This window comes from Oryctolagus cuniculus, chromosome 8, assembly GCF_051225735.1.
Source record: "Oryctolagus cuniculus isolate XC-2025 breed Fujian yellow rabbit chromosome 8, ASM5122573v1, whole genome shotgun sequence".
In the NCBI taxonomy this organism is placed as follows: domain Eukaryota; kingdom Metazoa; phylum Chordata; class Mammalia; order Lagomorpha; family Leporidae; genus Oryctolagus; species Oryctolagus cuniculus.
The window spans coordinates 143,219,507-143,238,214 of NC_142874.1; the positions used below are offsets into that span (position 1 = coordinate 143,219,507).

At 43.8% G+C, this 18,708-nt stretch overlaps 1 long non-coding RNA gene across 1 annotated transcript in view; it reads left to right on the forward strand.

The window, feature by feature from the left end:
• The first annotated feature begins 1,482 nt into the window (after positions 1-1,482).
• The window catches only part of LOC127487367 (uncharacterized), a 412,078-nt gene continuing 394,852 nt past the window's right edge, over positions 1,483-18,708 (forward strand). The window contains exon 1 of the long non-coding RNA XR_016212236.1: positions 1,483-1,548. This is a non-coding gene — a long non-coding RNA (uncharacterized LOC127487367). The remainder of the gene's footprint in view (positions 1,549-18,708) is intronic.

Here is an 18,708-nt window from a genome sequence, read left to right on the forward strand (position 1 = left end):
GCGGCGGCCATTGGAGGGTGAACCAACGGCAAAGGAAGACCTTTCTCTCTCTCTCTCACTGTCCACTCTGCCTGTCAAAAAAAAAAAAAAAAAAAAAAAAAAAAGAAGACCTAAATGGAAGATCTCTGTGAGTGAGATCCCAGTGGAACGAACGGGCCATCAAAGAAGGAGGTACCTTTCTCTGGAGGGAGGAGAGAACTTCCACTTTGACTATGACCCTGTCGGAATAAGATCGAAGTCTTTCCTTTTTATAAATGTGGTAACACACACACACACACACACACACAGAACACACAGAATTTACCCATTCAGCCTTTTTTATGTACGCAGGTCAGCGGCATTCACACTGTTATGGAACCATCACTGACATCTGCCTCCAGAGATTTCATTGTCCCCAGCTGAAACTCAGTGCCCGTCAGGCTTGAGCTGCTCACTCATTTTCATGATGTCTTTTTTCACTGAACGTGATGTCTTCAAGGTTCACCCGTGTCGTGACATGCATCAGAATTCCCTCCCTTTTGAAGGCTGAATAATCTTCCATTCCAAGGCTGGACTACGCTGTGCTCCCTTTGTCTGTGGAAGGAATCCTTGTATAGCCTGTGCCTTGTGGCTGCTGTGAGTCTGATGCTATGGACACAGTTTCTGAGGCTGTGCTTTCCATGCTGTAGGAGTGTGTCCCCAGGAATATAATCACCAGATCGATGGTAATTCTATGTGTAATTTTTAATATTAATATTTATTTATTCATTCATTCATTCGTTCAAAAGGCAGAGTGTCAGAGGAAGATGAAGACACAGAAGGAGAGAGATCTTCCATCTGCTGGTTAACTACCCAGATGGCTGCAATCAGGAGTCTGGCACTCCATCTGGGTCTCCAAATGGGTGACAGGGCCCCAAGCACTCGGGCCATCATGCACTGCCTTCCCAGGAACATTAGCTTCAGGAGGAATAAATCCTGACCTATGCACTCAGCCAAGGACGAGGAGAGAGGAGCAGGAGCAGGATGAAGGTGTGGGTAGAGGTGGGGAGAGACCCAGGGCAGGTGAAGTGGCTAGAACTGGGGAAAGTGAGTTCCTACAGCTGACCTCCTGGGACTGCCCAGCTGTGCCTCTGGCCAGCGTTTGAATCTGTTGCATTGTACAAGAGTGGGAGAGAGACCAAGTTTAGTTAAAAATCACAGTCCTAGCCACTACCCTAGTGAAGAGAGCTATCTCCAAAGAACTATCCATATGCAGTGTCTGTGTGCTGGTGACATGCTAAATCTGAAACATGAGCTTATTTTTCTTTAAGATTAAAATGATAAGCTACAGGTATTTCAGGAGGAAAAATAGGAGTACTTCAATGAGAAAAATATTAAATGTTTTAAATAGAAAATAATAAAAGGGTGCCTATCTACTTACTACTCATGCTTAATACACATTAATAATTTGCTTCAAATATAGCCTTCCTGTTTAGGGAAAGAAAAAAATATATCACAGGTGCTGCCCACCTGCTCCTCATCCCATTCCACCTCCGCCTTCCTCAGAGTCCCAGCCAACCCGTGTAGTGGGTATGTAGCGTTCCACAGTTATCTCTGCATTTCCTGTATGTGAATAGATTTATAAATGATATTTTGGTTAACGAATGCATAAATGTTATTGTATGCAGGCGTACACCTTCCGGATAGGTTAACGCCGGCGAGACCTCGGAGACACCAGACGCGTTTATCGGCTTTTCAGCTTCCACTTTATTTTTCAGCAGACTCGCGTTACATGTCGCGAATGCCCGCCCTGTTACCGGCATTCATTCACAACTCCTTCATTCACCACTCCCGCTTACTACTAGCATTCATTCACAGCTCCCGCCTGTTACCGGCGTTCATTCATAACTCCCGCCTGTTACCAGCGTTCATTCACAACTCCGCCTATTACCGGCGTTCATTCATCACTCCGTCTTTTACCAGCGTTCATTCACTCCCCGTCTTTTACCAGCGTTCATTCATTCACTCCCGCCCACCGTCCACCTATTTATATATGATTCACGGAAAACATGTTACCAACTAAGTGTGGGAAACATGCAATAACAGGATGCTTAAAGTCAAAACAGGATCTTGCAATTAGCAACGGGCAGGGTGGAAAAAGCCCAGCACTAAACTTCTTGTCGGGAGGGGCACAGCTGGCCAGGCTGTCCCGTTCCCCGACAATTGTACTGCATAGATATAGATATCAACATATTCATTAATTGCTTTTGAGACTTTTTTCATGTTGTTGTATTCGATCATTTTAACTACACAGTGTGCTCTTGTATCAATTTACTTTCCCGTTCTCCTACTCAGGTACAGTCAAGTTGTCTCCACTTTTTTTTGTCCTTTGAAAAAAGTGTTATCAACAGATTCTTCCTATGGCGGGAGGTGGAGATGAGTAAGTTTTTCTAGAAGAATTGGCAGTTGGAAGGATTTGAAAATCTTTATATCACTGGGTGTTTCCAATTGTTGTCTTAAGTGATTTTAATGACTTATATTGTTACCAGCTGCTGTGGAAGAGGTGGGATTTCTTCAAACTTGCTATAAATACTTGGTGTCAGCAGGTTTTCATATGTTCACATATGATGTTGCCCCCAGATTGGAGATGACTGCCATTGAAAAGGTGGTTTGTTACCTGCCAAAAGAAGGGCCCATGCCAGGGGCTATGTCTGGAAGCCCCAGTGTTGGTCAGGAGGCAGGGGGAGAGAGGGGGTGGCTTGGGTAAGAGCCTTTATTGTGGTTTACCTGGAAAAGGCAAGGCAAGGCAAGGCAAGGCACGTCAGTAGTTTTCAGATTGGTTGCTTAGAGTAATTTAAATTTTTAAAAATTTATTTATTTGAGAAGTACAGGGGAGAGAGTGGGGGAGAGAGAGAGAGAGAGGACACCCATCTGCTTGTTCTCTAAATGCTTGCAGTGGCTCTTGCCTGGCGGATGACCCCAGGATCCACAAAATCAATCCAGGTCTCCCTTGTGAGTATAGAAGTCTAGCTACTTAACCATCACTGCTGCCTCCCAGACAGAGTCTGCCCTGGGAGCTGGAATCAGGAGGTAGAGGTGGAATCCAGGCACTCTGATATTGGGATGCAGGCATCCTAGCCAGTGTCTTAACCACCAAGCCAAACAGCTGTCTGCAATCTGGGTAATTTTTGTGAGTTCAGAAGCCTAGGTGGTGGGGCTCTAGTTGTCTGGGAGCTGGGCTTGGGTGATGAGTGCCTCCTGGGGTGTACCAGCCAGATGGAGGAGGTGGTTTGGAGTTTGGGCTCAGGATTCTAGCTTGTACACAGAATGCATGCTCATGAGGGAGCTGTCTCTACAAATCATCTATCGTGGGAAAGGACAGTTATTCCCTGGTCAGGCTCCAAGATGTCACAGTTCAAGAAGGCAGCAAATAGTAAACACATAAATTTTTTAAACATTAGCCAATCTGAAGTCTGAAATGTTTCTCATTCTTTTAATTTGTATTTCAAGTAAAAAATGAAAATTAAGTTAAACATGTTTCAATGTGTATTTTCTTGAGTGAGGTTAAATCTATCCATATGTTTATTTTCATCTGGGTTTCCTCTTCTACGAGACACCTGCTCTATCATTTGTGCGTTTTCATATTGAGTCATTTATTTTTTTCACATTGACTTACAGGTGAATGGCCAAGGTACTATGCATATATATCCATCATAGACTGCAGTGGTTACATCTGCTTTTTCTTATTTGTAGCTTCATTTCCCTTTTCTGTAACATCTTTTGATATATATATTCATTTTTAATTTTAATGTCAATACATTTATCAATATTTCCCCTCAACATTTATGTTTTTCTGCATCTACTTCAATATATGATTTTTCATCAGGAAGAAAGGTTTATATAATTGCTTTTCAGACATTTTAGTTTTTTTTTTTTATTTTTTGAGAGGCAGAGTGGACAGTGAGAGAGAGAGACAGAGAGAAAGGTCTTCCTTTTCCATTGGTTCACTCCCCAATGGCTGCTGTGGCTGGTGCACCACGGTGATCTGAAGCTAGGAGCCAGGTGCTTCTCCTGGTTTCCCATGCTGGTGCAGGGCCCAAGCACTTGGGCCATCCTCCACTGCCTTCCCAGGCCACAGCAGAGAGCTGGCCTGGAAGAGGAGCAACCGGGACAGAATCTGGCGCCCCAACTAGGACTAGAACCCGGTATGCCGGCGCCACAGGCAGAGGATTAGCCTAGTGAGCCGCTGCACCGGCTGACATTTTAGTTTTTTAAAGTAACTTTGAAAGCTCTAATGAACATGTAATTTGTGTAGTGATTGAATCTGATCTGTTTCCATGTGGACAGCCAATTGTTCTAGCACCATTTGTAAAAAGGTCCATCTTTTTTTTTTTTTTTTTAAGGTTTTGTTTATTTATTTGAGAGGTAGAGCTACAGACGGAGGGGGAGACAGAGACAGGTCTTCCATCCACTAGTTCACTCCCTAGTGGCCACAATGGCCAGAACCAGGAGCTTCTTTCAGGTCTCCCATGGGGGTGTGGGGGTCCAAGCACTTGGGCCATCTTCTACTGCTTTCCCAGGCTATCAGCAGAGAGCTGGATTGGAAGAGGAGCAACTGGGACATGAACCAGCACCCATATGGGATGCCAGCACTGTAGATGGGGTCTTAGCCTAGTATGCCATAGCGCTAGCCCTCAAAAGGTCCATCTTTAATGCATTGAATATTAATAATCTGTAGTAAGGCCTAATTGTCGTTTCTTCAGTAAATGTTTCATAGACATTTAAAACCTGTTTTCTACTATTAGGATATAGAATGTGACCATATCAATAGGATATACCTTATTAATTACATAAATTAATTTTTCTATAGCCATTTTTGTTATTTTGGTAGATTTGACCCATGATCAATTGAGAGAGATACATTTAAATTATCCTACATCTACTATTTCTGTTAACTTTTCCATGCATTTCATTTTACTTTGTGACTGTTGCTGATTCACTGCTTGATACGTAGTCTTTTTTTAATGAAGATTTTATTTATTTATTTATTTATTTGAGAGGCAGAGTTACAGACAGTGAGAGGGAGAGACAGAGAGAAAAGTCTTCCTTCCATTGGTTCACTCCCCAGATGGCCACAGTGACCAGAGCTGTGCAGATCCAAAGCCAGGAGCCAAGTGCTTCTTCCTGGTCTCCCATGCGGGTACAGGGACCCAAGGACTTGGGCCACCTTCTGCTGCTCTCCCAGGCCATAGCAGAGAGCTGGATTGGAAGTGGAGTAGCCGGGACTAGAACCAGTGCCCATATGGGATGCCAGCACTGTAGGCGGAGGATTAACCTATTGCGCAAAGGTGCTGGCCCTGATACATAGTCTTAACTTCCGTATCTTCATTGTGTGTTTCACTCTGTGCTATTTTAAAGTGTGTTCTTTGGACTTTCATTTAACAGTTTGTCATTATTTGAATATTATTTTATTATTTTACTGGACACAGGATTGATGCCTCTGTATTGCATTTCTTGATTAAACTTTCTTGGTTTTGTTCTGTGATTTAATCTGAAAATCAGTGTTTTAAAATAATTGGTGAGTTAAACTTTTTTTTATATTTGTTAATATGAAAGTGATGCTTATCTTATTTGTGTCATACTGTGTAATGTTTTGTTTTGCTTTTATGTTTTTAAAATATTTTTAAGATAATTTGGCAGTTTCTTACAAAACTGAGTAAACTCTTACCATATGATGCAGCTATTGTGCATAATACCCAAAGGAACTGAAAGCTGATGTCCATAAAAGCCTGCACATACAGCTGCTTATAGCAGCTTTATTTCTAATTTCCAAAACTGGGATGCAATCAAGATGTTTTTCAATAGTGTGAATAGATAGATAAGCTACAGTACATCCAGACACTGGAATAAAAAGAAATGGGGTATCAAGTAATGAGAAGACTCAGACAATCCTTAAATGCATATTACTAAGTGAAAGAAACCAGTCTTAAGAGGATACACACTGTGTGGTTCCAACTATGTGACATTCTGTAAAAGGCCTGATGACAGAGACAGTCAAAGAATTAGTGATTGCCAGGCATTGGGAGGGAGTGTGGGAGGGATGGACAGACAGGACACAAAGGATTTTTAGGACAGTGACGTGGAGCTCTATGATACTTGAGTGGTAGATACATGTCAGTACACATTTGTCTAAACCCTTACAATGTACAACAGCAAGGCTGAACTCTGATGTAAACCAAGGACTTTGGGTAAGAGTGACCTATCCATGAAGGTTTTTTGTTGGTCACAAATGTTCCACTCTGGTGCAGTGATGTTGATGGCAGGGGAGACTGCATGTTGGGGCAGGAATGATACTGGAAACCTCTATTTTCCATTCTATGAACCTAAAACTACTCTACAAATTACAGTCTATTAAAAATATATTACTTACTGTGTGACCTGTTAGCTTTGTTTCTTTGCTCAATTCCTTTGATAATTAGTAAAGTTGTGATTTGTATTCTAAGGTTACTTTTATTCCATCACATAATTACCTCAAAACTCTATTTTCTTAAAGAATATTTATGAGTTCCCTTCCAAGAACAATCATAAAATTAGCTTGTTTGCATTTTCTCTCCAGTCCTATTCCTTAACCACCTATTTTTGCTTATTAATATGATTATTCATAGTTTTGTCCTATTGCGGCATATTAGGAATGTTTATACTTTAATTACACTATTAGCTCTAAGCTATATTTTAAAGCTCCCAGTTATTTTAGGTTAAACATTTAATGAACTTATTCTAATCTTGGAGATTTCTACTTCCTGTCTTTCTACAATTCTACTAACTGAAGCCTTCCTATTTCAGGGGACAGAGCACACATTAGCCCGCCACCTCAGTCCTTGCATCTGCGTATATCTTTGTTCTATATTTAAATATCTCAGCTAATTTTTTTCTGTTATTTTCCTAACTTGGTTGGCTGAGATTCATCCTTTATCAGTGTTCTCAGGAAGACTGATGGGCACAATGATTCCTGAGTTCTTGTGTGTTTATCCCTGTGTGTAGTTTGTACCCTTGAAAGACACATTCTGGTGGCTGCAGACCACCTCTGTGACTCCTCTGTGTGCGCAGTGCCTCTCGCTTTACCTGAGCCACGCAGGAACCCCGCGGCCTTCTGCCTGCCCCTGCTCCTTCAGGGTCCCACACTTGCTGTTGCAAGCAGGGGTCACCCCGTCACCTGCTGTTTCCCCACCCCGCCGTCCCCTCGGAAATGCATTGTCACTGGAGTTTTCCCCTGGGTTAAACGGCCATCCTCCTCTCCTCTCCTCTCCTCTCCTCTCCTCTCCTCTCCTCTCCTCTCCTCTCCTCTCCTCTCCTCTCCTCTCCTCTCCTCTCCTCTCCTCTCCTCTCCTCTCCTCTCCCCTCCCCTCCCCTCCCCTCCCCTCCCCTCCCCTCCTCTTCCCTCCTCTTCCATCCCTCTTGAGTGGCTTTTTGTCCCAAACCAGTGGCGATTGGCAGCTTCCGTACATAATTTGTAGCTTGTGGCTTCTGTCGCTTAGCTTCACAGAAATTTTTGAGTTTGCAAAATGGCTTTGTTTCTCCTTATTGGTTTTTGATGACTTCCAGGAGGGGAAGGGAACATGCTGACTCACAAAGATTTGTTTGTACTCACGTTCAGAAGCTTTGGAGCGCTGAGTGCATGGCTTTCTTTTCAGTGTACTTTTGGATGTTTTCTTCTAATTTTATTGCTTTATGGTCACAGAACATGGTCGAGATGATAATGATTCAATCACATTGGCTGAGAATTCCTGCTCAAATTAGCGTGATCAGCTTCTGTAGGTGTTCCATGTGTACTTAAGAGGAAAATCCGTTTTCTAATTGTGGGGTGCAGGCTTCTATAGATGTTTGTTAATTAGGTTTGTTTATTATTTTGTTGATATTTTCACTATTATTTTAATTATTTTTTCCTGCTTAGCCTATCATTTGTTGAGATGTATGTTAAATTCTTCACTATGACTATAGATTTGACTATTTTTCCTAGGAATTAAAAAAATTTAGTCCAGGTTTTGAGGTATGTATTTTTAGAGATTTATTTATTTATTTGAAAGTCAGAGTTATATAGAGAGAGGAGAGGCAAAGAGAGATAGAGAGGTCTTCCATCTGATGGTTCACTCCCCAATTGGCCACAATGGCTGGAGCTGTGCCAATCCGAAGCCAGGAGCCAGGAGCTTCTTCTTTCATGTATCCCATGCAGGTGCAGGGGCCCAAGGACCTGGGCCATCTTCTATTGCTTTTCCAGGCCACAGCAGAGATCTGGATCAGAAGTGGGGCAGCGTGGGCTTGAACCGGCGCCCATATGGGATGCCGGTGCTTCAGGCTAGGGCATTAACCCACTGAGCCACAGCACCGGCCCCCATTTAGGTATATTGTTAAGGTCAGATAAGTTCATGTACAATTGTAATAATCTTCCTGGTGAATTTATTCTCTCTTCCTTAAATGACTCTCTTCAACTCTACTACTGCTTTTTAATTTTTTTTTTGCATTTAAGCCATTTCTTTTGCTTAATGTTTCCTTAAATAACTTTATAAAAATGCAAATTTATTTTTATTTTTTTTAATATGGTTTATTTTTTCTACTTAAAAGGTAGGGTTTCAGAAAGAGTGAGAGAAGGAGAAAAAGGAGAGAGATCTTTAATCTGCTGCTTCACTCCTCAAATGTTTGCAATAGCCATGGCCGGGCCACATTGCATCCAGGAGCTCAGAATTCCATATGGATCTTCCATGTGGGTGGCAGGGAACCAAATATTTGAGCCATCATCTGTTACCCTACAGAACCCATTAACAGGAAGTTGGATCAGAAGCAGAAGAACCAGGACTTTAACCAGGCACTCTGAAATGGGATGCATTTTCATTTGGGATATGGGGATTCCAGGTGGTGGCTTAACTCACAATGTGGTGTCACAATGCCCATCCTTTAGTGTTTTCTTGATACACACACACACACATACACACACACAGTCTGTAAAAAGTTGGTAGAAAATGCACACTATGAAAAAATCATGTATAAATTTCAAAGATAAGGAATCAACCAAGGTTTACATTAATAGATAAATGTATAATAATGTCTAATAAAAAGTGATACACACACAGTGGCATATTATTCAGTCATAAAAAATGAAATACTGTCATTTGCAATAAAAAGGATGGAACTAAAGGACATTATGTTAAGTAGAATAAACCAGTCAGAGAAAGACAAACACCACATGGTCTCCCTCACATGTAGAAGCTAAGAGAGGTCAATCTGAATGCAGAATAGTAACTAATAGAGCCTAGGAAGGGGTCTAGGTTAGAGTGAGGCTGGATAATGAGGGTCAAATCAGTTAGACTGAAGGAATAGGTAGGAGTGTTACCCAGTGTGGGGAGCAACTGAGACTAGACTAAGTTACTGGAATTAAGACTTATTCTATGCATCTGCTCTCCCACAATATGGCACTGAGAGGGAGACCAAACAACCACTACGCAGCTGCCTCTTGCCAGTTTGACTGATGAGCTGCAGGAGCTGATCCTGCTCCTGATTGGAGGAGAGCAGCGTGCTCGGCGTGTGGGTAGCAGAGTTGGGATTGGTGGAAGAGGACTATAAAGGAGGAGAGAGACAACATGCACCAGGAACATCTAAGGGGAACACCTGAGGAACATCTGAGCAGCCCCCGAGAGAGCCGGCCGGTGGTGTGCCGCTCCCCCGCGGAAGTGGGGAAAGTGGCAGGGGGAGCTGCCCTTCCATGGAGGTGGAAGGGTCGGTAGCCAACCCGGGAAGAACCAGCAGCAAACCCGGGAAGGGCCGAGCAGATGAAAGAACAGCGCAGGGTCCTGTGTTGTTCCTCCACGAAGAGGGGGAGCGACACCCAGCCCTGAGGGGTGTGTGGTTCACAACAAACTATTGTACATGTTCTGAGCAGTTAGCAGAGACAGGCCCACGGCTCCAATAAAAAAGAATGACAAAGAGGAGGAAATGTTAGGGCCGGCATCGTGGTGCGGTCGGTCAAGATGCTGCCTGTCGCCCCTCTGCTCGCAGAGGAGTGGCACCGGACCGGACGCTGTTATTCCCTTTCAGTCGTTTTTTCTACAGTAAAGCAAGAACAAGTAAAGAGAAGAAAGAAAGAACGAGATAACGAACTCCCCAGCGAGCTCTCCAACCAACTCTCCACCCCCCCCCCCCCGGGGCTCTCTCTCCCTTTATAGTCCTCTCCCACCAATCCGTGCTCCACTGTCCACGTGTTGAGCACGCCGTTCTCTTCCAATCAGAGGTAGGATCAGCTCCTGCAGCTTCTTAGTCAAATTGATGAAGCAGCTGTGTAAAATTTGTTTACTTTCCTCTCAGCGCCATGTTGTGGAAGACGGGCCCTGCCTCCCACACTGCCTGCGGCGCTGGCACCCTGGGTTCTAGTCCCAGTTGGGGCGCCGGAGCCTGTCCTGGTTGCTCCTCTTCCAGTCCAGCTCTCTGCTGTGGCCCAGGAAGGCAGTGGAGGATGGCCCAAGTGCTTGGTCCCTGCTCCCGCATGGGACACCAAGAGGAGGCACCTGGCTCCTGGCTTCAGATCGGCGCAGTGGCCGTTTGGGGGGTAAACCAACAGAAGGAAGACCTTTCTCTCAGATGACCTAGTGCTTGGGTCCCATGTGGGAGACCTGGATGGAATTCTGTGCTTCTTGCTTTGGCCTGGCCCAGCCCTGGTGTTCCTGACATTTGGGGAGTAAACTAGTGGATGGAAGATTTGTCTTTCTGTCTCTCCCTTTCTCTGTAACCCTACTTTCATATAAATAAGTAATTCTAAAATAAAGAGGGGGAGATGCTGATTTTCCTGATTTGATCAGGATCAGTATATGCATGAACTGAAATGTCACACTGTATTCCATAAATATGTACAGCTATTATTAATAATTTTGAATGTTAAGATTTTATTTACTTATTTATTTATTTATTTGAAAGGCAGAGCAACAGAGAGAAAGAGATACAAAAACACACACAGAAAGACAGAGAGAGACACACAGAGAGGGAGAAATCTTCCACTTGCTGGTTCACTGCCCAGATGGCTACAATAGGTAGGTCTGGGCCAGACTGTTAACATTAAAAAAATTATGATAAATAAGAATATTTTATAAATTTAAAAGGTTATATTTGGTTACTTTTAGTTTTTTTTTTAAGATTAATTTATTTATTTGAAAGTCAGTGTCACAGAGAGAGAGGAAGAGATACAGAGAGGTCTTCTATCAACTGGTTCACTCCCCAGATGGCCACAATGGGCAGGGCTGAGTCAAGCTGAATTCAGGAGTTTCATCTGGGACTCCCATGTGGGTGGTAGGGGCCCTAACACGGGCCATCTTCCAGGGCTTTTCCCAGACCATTAGCAGGGATCTTGGCTGGAAGTGAAGCAGATGGGATTCGAACGGGATCCCATATGGGGATGCTGCCATCACGTCTCCACTTAAAATGGCTTTTTAACTGTTTTTCAAACCTAAGAATTTTCATGTATTTTAATTCTATTGTGTTTTTAAGTTGATTGTTTTGCTATCTGCTGTTCCTAGGGATGTTAATTGCTTTTAGTGGTGTCTTCTTGCTCATAGCGTGTTATTCCCTCATATGTTTTATAGGCTTTGTTTGTAGGCTCAGCTTTCAATAGAGCTTTATCTGGGGGAATTACATGTGGAATAGCTTGTAACTTTTTCTTTAAAATGATTTTGTGTTTGCATCCATCTAGAACTCCAGTGATATCAAAATTCTGAGGCCAATTTTCATGTATTAATATCTCTGAATATTCCTTAGGGATCTAAGCAGCATAAATTGGCATTTTATGATTTAGCTTAGAAGTTTCCAGACTTTATCTGGAAAAGGTCAGATAGTAAAAATGTTGGGTCTTGTGGGCCATACAGTCCCTGATGCAAATATTCAACTCTGCTGTTCAGCAGTCACAGATAATATGTAAACTACTGGGCATGTGGTTGTCCAGCAAGATTTGCTTACAAAGACCAGTGACAGATGGCTTTGGTACATGGGCCATCATTGGCTGGTCCTTACTCAAGTTCCCTACAAATCCAAATTTTCAGTTCTCATGGGAAACTATTTTATAAACCAGAGCTCAGGGAGAGACTAATCTTACTGTTGCATTTTCTGGCGATGCTGGATTTCTAATGAACATTTGCACTTAGCGTCATCCTTTTGAAGGTTTTCTGGTTTGTGCAGAGTCTCACCTGTAGCCCCCTGCTTCCTTGTGGTCTCAAGTCTGGTTGATAATAGGACAGGAGTTGTATACGCAAACCCTGATCTGTGTGTGGGGTGTTCTCCAGTGTTCACGAGGCATTGAAAACAATTCACAGAAACAAAAAGTCAATGGTTCTTCATTTCTTACAATGTTTTTTTTTTAAATCACTCATTCTTAGATTTATTATCAAACCAGACAAAGGTCTGAAGTGTTCCAGGAGACCTTAGAGGTAGGGCGTGCTCACTTGGGGACAGAGTGGCTTGGTATCATTTACAAGCCTGTTTAACTTGTGATGACTTGCGCTGTCAAATGCACATTGCACACTGAGAAACAGCCTTCGTTCTTTAAATTTTTTACTCCCCCACACAAAGAAAACTTTTATTTAAGGAATACAGACTTCATGTATTTCATAAGTACAATTTTAGGAATATAGTGATTCTTCCCACCATACCTGCCCTCCCACCTGTTCTCCCACCCCTCCCCCTCCTCCCTCTCCCTCTCCCATTCCCAGTCCCATTCTCCACTAAGATCCATTTTTGATTAACTTTATACACAGAAGACCAACTCTATACTAAGTAAAGAGAACAACAATTTGCATGGAAAAAAAAATCAAAACCAAAACCAGACCAAACCAAACAAAAACTGTTCCTCAACAGTCGAGACAAGGGCTATTTAAAGTCATCGCATTTTGATTTTGCCGGTAGAGGCAGGAGGCGGACGTCGGGTTGGAGACACCAGGCGGTCAGCTGCTAGCTGGTCGGTGTTTCTGGGTTGTTTGATCCGTGCCTCATCTCTCCCTGGAAAGGGAGGGAGGCCTCTACGCTGTAGTTCCGAGCGTGAAGTAGCTAGGACTTCTCTCACGCTTGTGTGCTGAGACTCAGATGTTGGCCTCAGCTCCTAGGCTGAACTTGGCAGACTGGCCCATGAAAACTTCTGGACTGAGACAAAGGAAAGGATTGGCCAGAAGCAACACCTAGGATCCTGGGCGTGGCAGCACGAGGCCAGGTGGTGGACATCCTGCAATCTGAGAGGCAGACTGCAGGGTGACGAAGAAGCTGAAGAAGGGTGGTGGAGAGAGGTGTAACATTCCAGCCCCTCAGTCTAGAAATAGTAAAACCAACAGCAGCTTAACAGATGAAAGACCAAGCATCAGAATTCCCAGATGAAGACTGTTCATAAGACAAAAGAGGGGCCAGCGCCGCGGCTCTCTAGGCTAATCCTCCGCCTTGCGGCACCGGCATACCGGGCTCTAGTCCCGGTCGGGCGCTGGATTCTGTCCCGGTTGCCTCTCTTCCAGGCCAGCTCTCTGCTGTGGCCCGGGAGTGCAGTGGAGGATGGCCCAAGTGCTTGGGCCCTGCACCCCATGGGAGACCAGGAGAAGCACCTGGCTCCTGGCTTCGGATCAGCGCAATGCAGCGGCCACAGTGCGCCGGCTGCAGCGGCCATTGGAGGGTGAACCAACGGCAAAGGAGACCTTTCTCTCTGTCTCTCTCTCACTGTCCACTCTGCCTGTCAAAAAAAAAAAAAAAAAAAAAAGATTACAGAGAGGCAATCAGGGGCCTGTGCCGTGGTGCACTAGGTTAATCCTCTACCTGCAGCGCTGGCATCCCATATGGGCACCAGGTTCTAGTCTCAGTCCCTCCTCTTCCAGGCCAGCTCTCTGCTGTGGCCAGGGAGTGCAGTGGAGGATGGCCCAAGTGCTTGGGCCCTGCACCCCATGGGAGACCAGGAGAAGCACCTGGCTCCTGCCATCAGATCAGCGCGGTGCGCCGGCCACGGCGGCCATTGGAGGGTGAACCAACGGCAAAGGAGGACCTTTCTCTCTGTCTCTCTCTCTCTCTCACTGTCCACTCTGCCTGTCAAAAAAAAAAAAAGAAAGACAAAAGAGGACAGGATTACAACTCATCAGTGGCTGCATGGCAGACCATGCAAAATGGAGGAAAGGACAAAAACTTCCCAAATAATCAAAACTGGAACTCGAACTTGACAAGTCCTAGCTTACTTTTCAAGCCACAAACCAATCAGAACTATGCTAGAGCCAAATTCAGTGGGCTGCCACCACCAAGGGTTCTTCCCAAACCACCAAGCCACTGGGTTCCTGTTTCCTTTAATCCTTCAGATAAAGAAATAATGACATTTCTACTTAAAACCGTACTTAAAGTACAGGTATAAAACTGTTAAGTGCTAATGTTTAAATTGGCCTGAAACAAACTTGACTAGGGAGTTTACTCTATTTGTGTAAAACTGATTAGTATGAGCATTTATCATCTCATTTGTTTTGTGTGCACTGTGATACAATGGTAGTATCAGTGCAACTTAAGGTAACTAAATAATTGTACGTCCTACTCAGTGTCCTCAATTGAGTATCTTTGAAGTGAAACCATTCAAGTTTGGATTCTCTTTCATTTAGATTTAGGGGAGGGCAAAGGAAATAAGTTTTCTATTGTCTGTTGGGGGGAAAGTAGTTAAGATTATCATTCATGGATCAGTCGTGAATTGTTTAAGGTCAGTGAATCAAATTAATCACCTAACACAAGGATCAAAAACTAGTTGAACCTTTGAAAGTTTGTGTTCTAGAAGCAAACTAGTAATATGTCAACAACCCAATGCACTTCCCAAAGAAAATGTGATTTTTCCTCAATAAGTTAGAGTTCAGTGGATTATGCAGTGGTGAATGTGGAAAGGGCACCAAGTTTACCCATCAGCCTTCTTAACTGCGGTTGGATAGGTGTCTGCCAGCGAATGCATCCAAACCATTTTTTACAGGAACAGTATTTGATGGTCACTCAATAGCTTTCAAAAACATTTTTTGTATTACAGCACTGCACAAGCTATTCTGACAGTGACCTGGCCTCTGAACACCCCTGCAAAGCTTGCTTAAAGTGGGGAATTGTATAATGTGTAACTTATCTAGGGAAGAAAGAGCCATGTAAACACATGTAATCTTGTAGCATATGTGACGTTTTCCTGGCTTTTATCTTACAAAGAGTATTTTGGTATGAACTTACTGAAGGTAAGACCATGGATTGTTTTTCATACTATGGCCTAATTTTAAAGGTCTGAAATGTTTTTAGTTCACCCCTGTGATGAAGTGCCAGTGTATGTAATGATTGATTTAGATGTAAACTATATTTCAGAGGAAATCCTAGTGTGTAATGAGTTTTATAAAATAACTGAAAAAGCTTTAAGCTACTAAAACACTTCCTATTTTTACGAGATGTAAAATGCAGTACAGGAGTTTCCCCCCCACCTCCAATCAAGCCCAAAGTTGAGCTAATGTAGAGTTCCTCCAGTCTTAAAGGTTCCTTTTGGTTGTCACAAATTTTTAGGTTCTATGATACAAAAACACTTTAAATGTGTGGTACCAGTGGGGTTTTGTGTAATAAGTAATCCAGGGGACCACCTATTATATAAAAAAGGCATTTCTTGCATATAATACTTAGGTACATTTTACCAACTTGAAAGGTAAATTCAAAATAAAACTCTTAAAAATTAAGCCAGTTACAATGTTGATCAACTTAAAGAGTTCTGAATGTTAATGCCCTATTTTTTTTCCACCTTACTTCATGTTCATAAGCAGAGCAATCAAGTTTTATTTCTTCAAGTATGTCAGATAAATTAATGTCCAACTCAAATATTTGAATAGCCTAAAGACAAGTTTATATAGTACTTCATGTACATAATATGAATTTGAAGCATGAAATTAAAAAATAAACTTTTTCCTCGCCAAATAAAAAAAAAATAAAGTCATTGCACCTTGGAGTTAATTTCTTTCTTTCTTTCTTTTTTTTTTTTTTAGAAAATTAACTTTAAAGAAGCACCCAAGAATCATACTTTTTTTGTGAGCACTGAGACATATTATAATACAACTCTTTGAGGACAGAGGTCCTGTGTGAGAAGTTAGTGCACAGTGACTCTCGTTAATTTAATAATTGACACTCCTATGTATGGTGTCAGTGATCACCCAAGGCTCTTGACATGAGCTTCCTAGGCTATGGAAGTGTTTTGAATCCACAAACAGGAATTATTCTCCTAAAAATGGCTGACGTGCTGGCTTTTTAACGTCACTTGTTACAGTAGAGTGACACATGTGGAAATACGAAATTGAGAATTACTCTCAACTAATACTGAAGTAATGCTCCTATTTTATTTATTCATTTTTTAAAAAAAGATTTATTTACTTATTTGAAAGGTGGAGTTATAGAAAGACAGAGAGAAAGGTCTTTAATCTGCTGCTTTACCTCATAATTGTTGGGTCTAGACCAGGCTGAAGCCAGGAGCCTAGAACTCCAACCAGGTTACTCACATGGGTACAGGGGCCCAAGGGCTTGGGCCATCTTCTTATGCTTTCCAGAGCACACTAGTGGGGAGTTGGATTGGAAGTGGAACATCTGGGACTTGAACCAGCACACTCATGGGATGCTGGCATTGCAGACAATGGCTTACCCCACTGTACCACATTACCACTCCTGTGTATTTTACTTATTAAGGTTTTCAAAAGAATGTACTTGAAAGGGGGTTCTGCTGCTTCAAAAAGGTTTGGTACAGGGCACCTGCACTTCCAGCCCTGTTGCCTGACTCTGCTCTTGAGGTGGAGGCTACTGCACAAGGCCAAGGACAAGAGCACTATGGAAAGTGGTGTCCAAGGAGGAGTCGAAGGTAAAAGACCAGTGGGCTCTTGTTCTGTGTATCCCACTGCCTGTAGGGCGACTGCCTTATGGCTGGCACTACTGAACCAGGGGCGGCTTCAGACTCCAGTGTGTCTGGGCTCTGTACAAAGGCTGCCCTTACCTCAGATGCTACACACTTCGTGGGTCTCCTGGACATTGGCTTTTTCTACCAAGTGGCTGCAAAATCAGGGTTCCCATGGTGGGAACCTGCCAAAATTCACAAAATTCAAGAAAAAGTTGTATTAGATGGTAGAATAGGGAGGGAGCTTACTACTCTAGTCTAGGGGAAGATAACAGAAAAACGTGGAGAGAGTATAATCTCAGGGAAGAGTTAGGGAGAAAATGGCAGAGGGAACTCCATGCAAGTTAGAGGGACACAGTGGACCTACATGGAGGGTGTGGAGATGCACAACTCAGGACCCCAGCAAGTGAGAGCCCCAGCACCAGCTCTGGAGTGAGGTGAGACCAGAGTGTGGCAGCCCAAGCTGCTGGCGATAAAGCTGCAGGAAAAGCCTGGTAAGAGTCTGGCTTGGAGCCTTTTGTGGACAATGTACCTGCCAAACTAGAGGAAAAAAAGGGGGCGTGTTTCTCTCTCCCTGAGCATCCAACACTGATGTCCCATAACTAGCTGCGAGAGGGTGGGAGCCATTTTGGCCATACATAACAGCTGTGCCAGCATGTGTCCGTGCACCCGGCAACCAGTTAAATGGAGACACCTGAGTCTGGCTGGGAGCATTGCCAGGGGGCTGGATCATGAGTGTAAGAGCTTTGTGGCTAGGACTGGGAAAACACTGTGGCTGTGTGGGAGGGCGCAGGCTGTGGCTTGGACTTTGGGCAGTCACTGTAGGTGTCTCCACGTGCTTGGAGCTCCCTGATTCCCTGGTGATGGTCATTACTTTAGGATCCATGTTCATACCGAGGACTGCATGGATCATTTGTGTGGTTCTTGTGACGGTGCAGATGAAAATTATACCCACTGGGGCTAGCACCCAGGCACTGGTCTCCTTTGAGGAGAGGAAGTGAGTATGAGAACTCACAACAGAGTAGAAGAAACCTCCCCTCTGATTAAAAAAACAAAGAAAGGAGATATGCCATGTTGAACTTGGGTGTCTCCTTGGACACTCCCCTCACCCTGGAGCACTAAGAAGAACTCTGGCCACACCCAGCACATGCCTTTAGGTATCACTGAAGGTGTGGACACTCCATAAGCCACAGAGGCATAGTTCAAAGGTAAGACATCATGGGGAAAAAAACCCAACAAGTATCACCCAAATGCCAAATAATAATGCAGCAATTCAAGAAACAAGAATAAGGAAGACAACATGATGCCCCCTAAAGAATATAACACTTCAATACTAGAATGTGGAGATGAAGAGATTGATGAATGTGGGGAGCAACTCAGACTAGACTAAGTTACTGGAATTAAGGCTTATTCTATGCATCTGCTCTCCCACAATATGGCGCTGGGAGAGGAGTAAACAGCTTCTACGCAGCTACCTCTTGCCAACTTGAGTGATGACCTGCAGGAGCTGATCCTGCTCCTGATTGGAGGAGAGCAGCATGCTTGGCGTGTGGGTAGCAGAGTTGGGATTGGTGGAAGAGGACTATAAAGGAGGAGAGAGACAACATGCACCAGGAACATCTAAGGGGAACACCTGAGGAACATCTGAGCAGCCCCCGAGAGAGCCGGCCGGTGGTGTGCTGCTCCCCCGCGGAAGTGGGGAAAGTGGCAGGGGGCTCCGCCCCTCCACGGAGGTGGAGGGACGGCAGCCAACCTGGGAAGAACCAGCAGCAAACCCGGGAAGGGCCGAGCAAACAAAAGAACAGCGCAGGGTCCTGTGTCATTCCTCC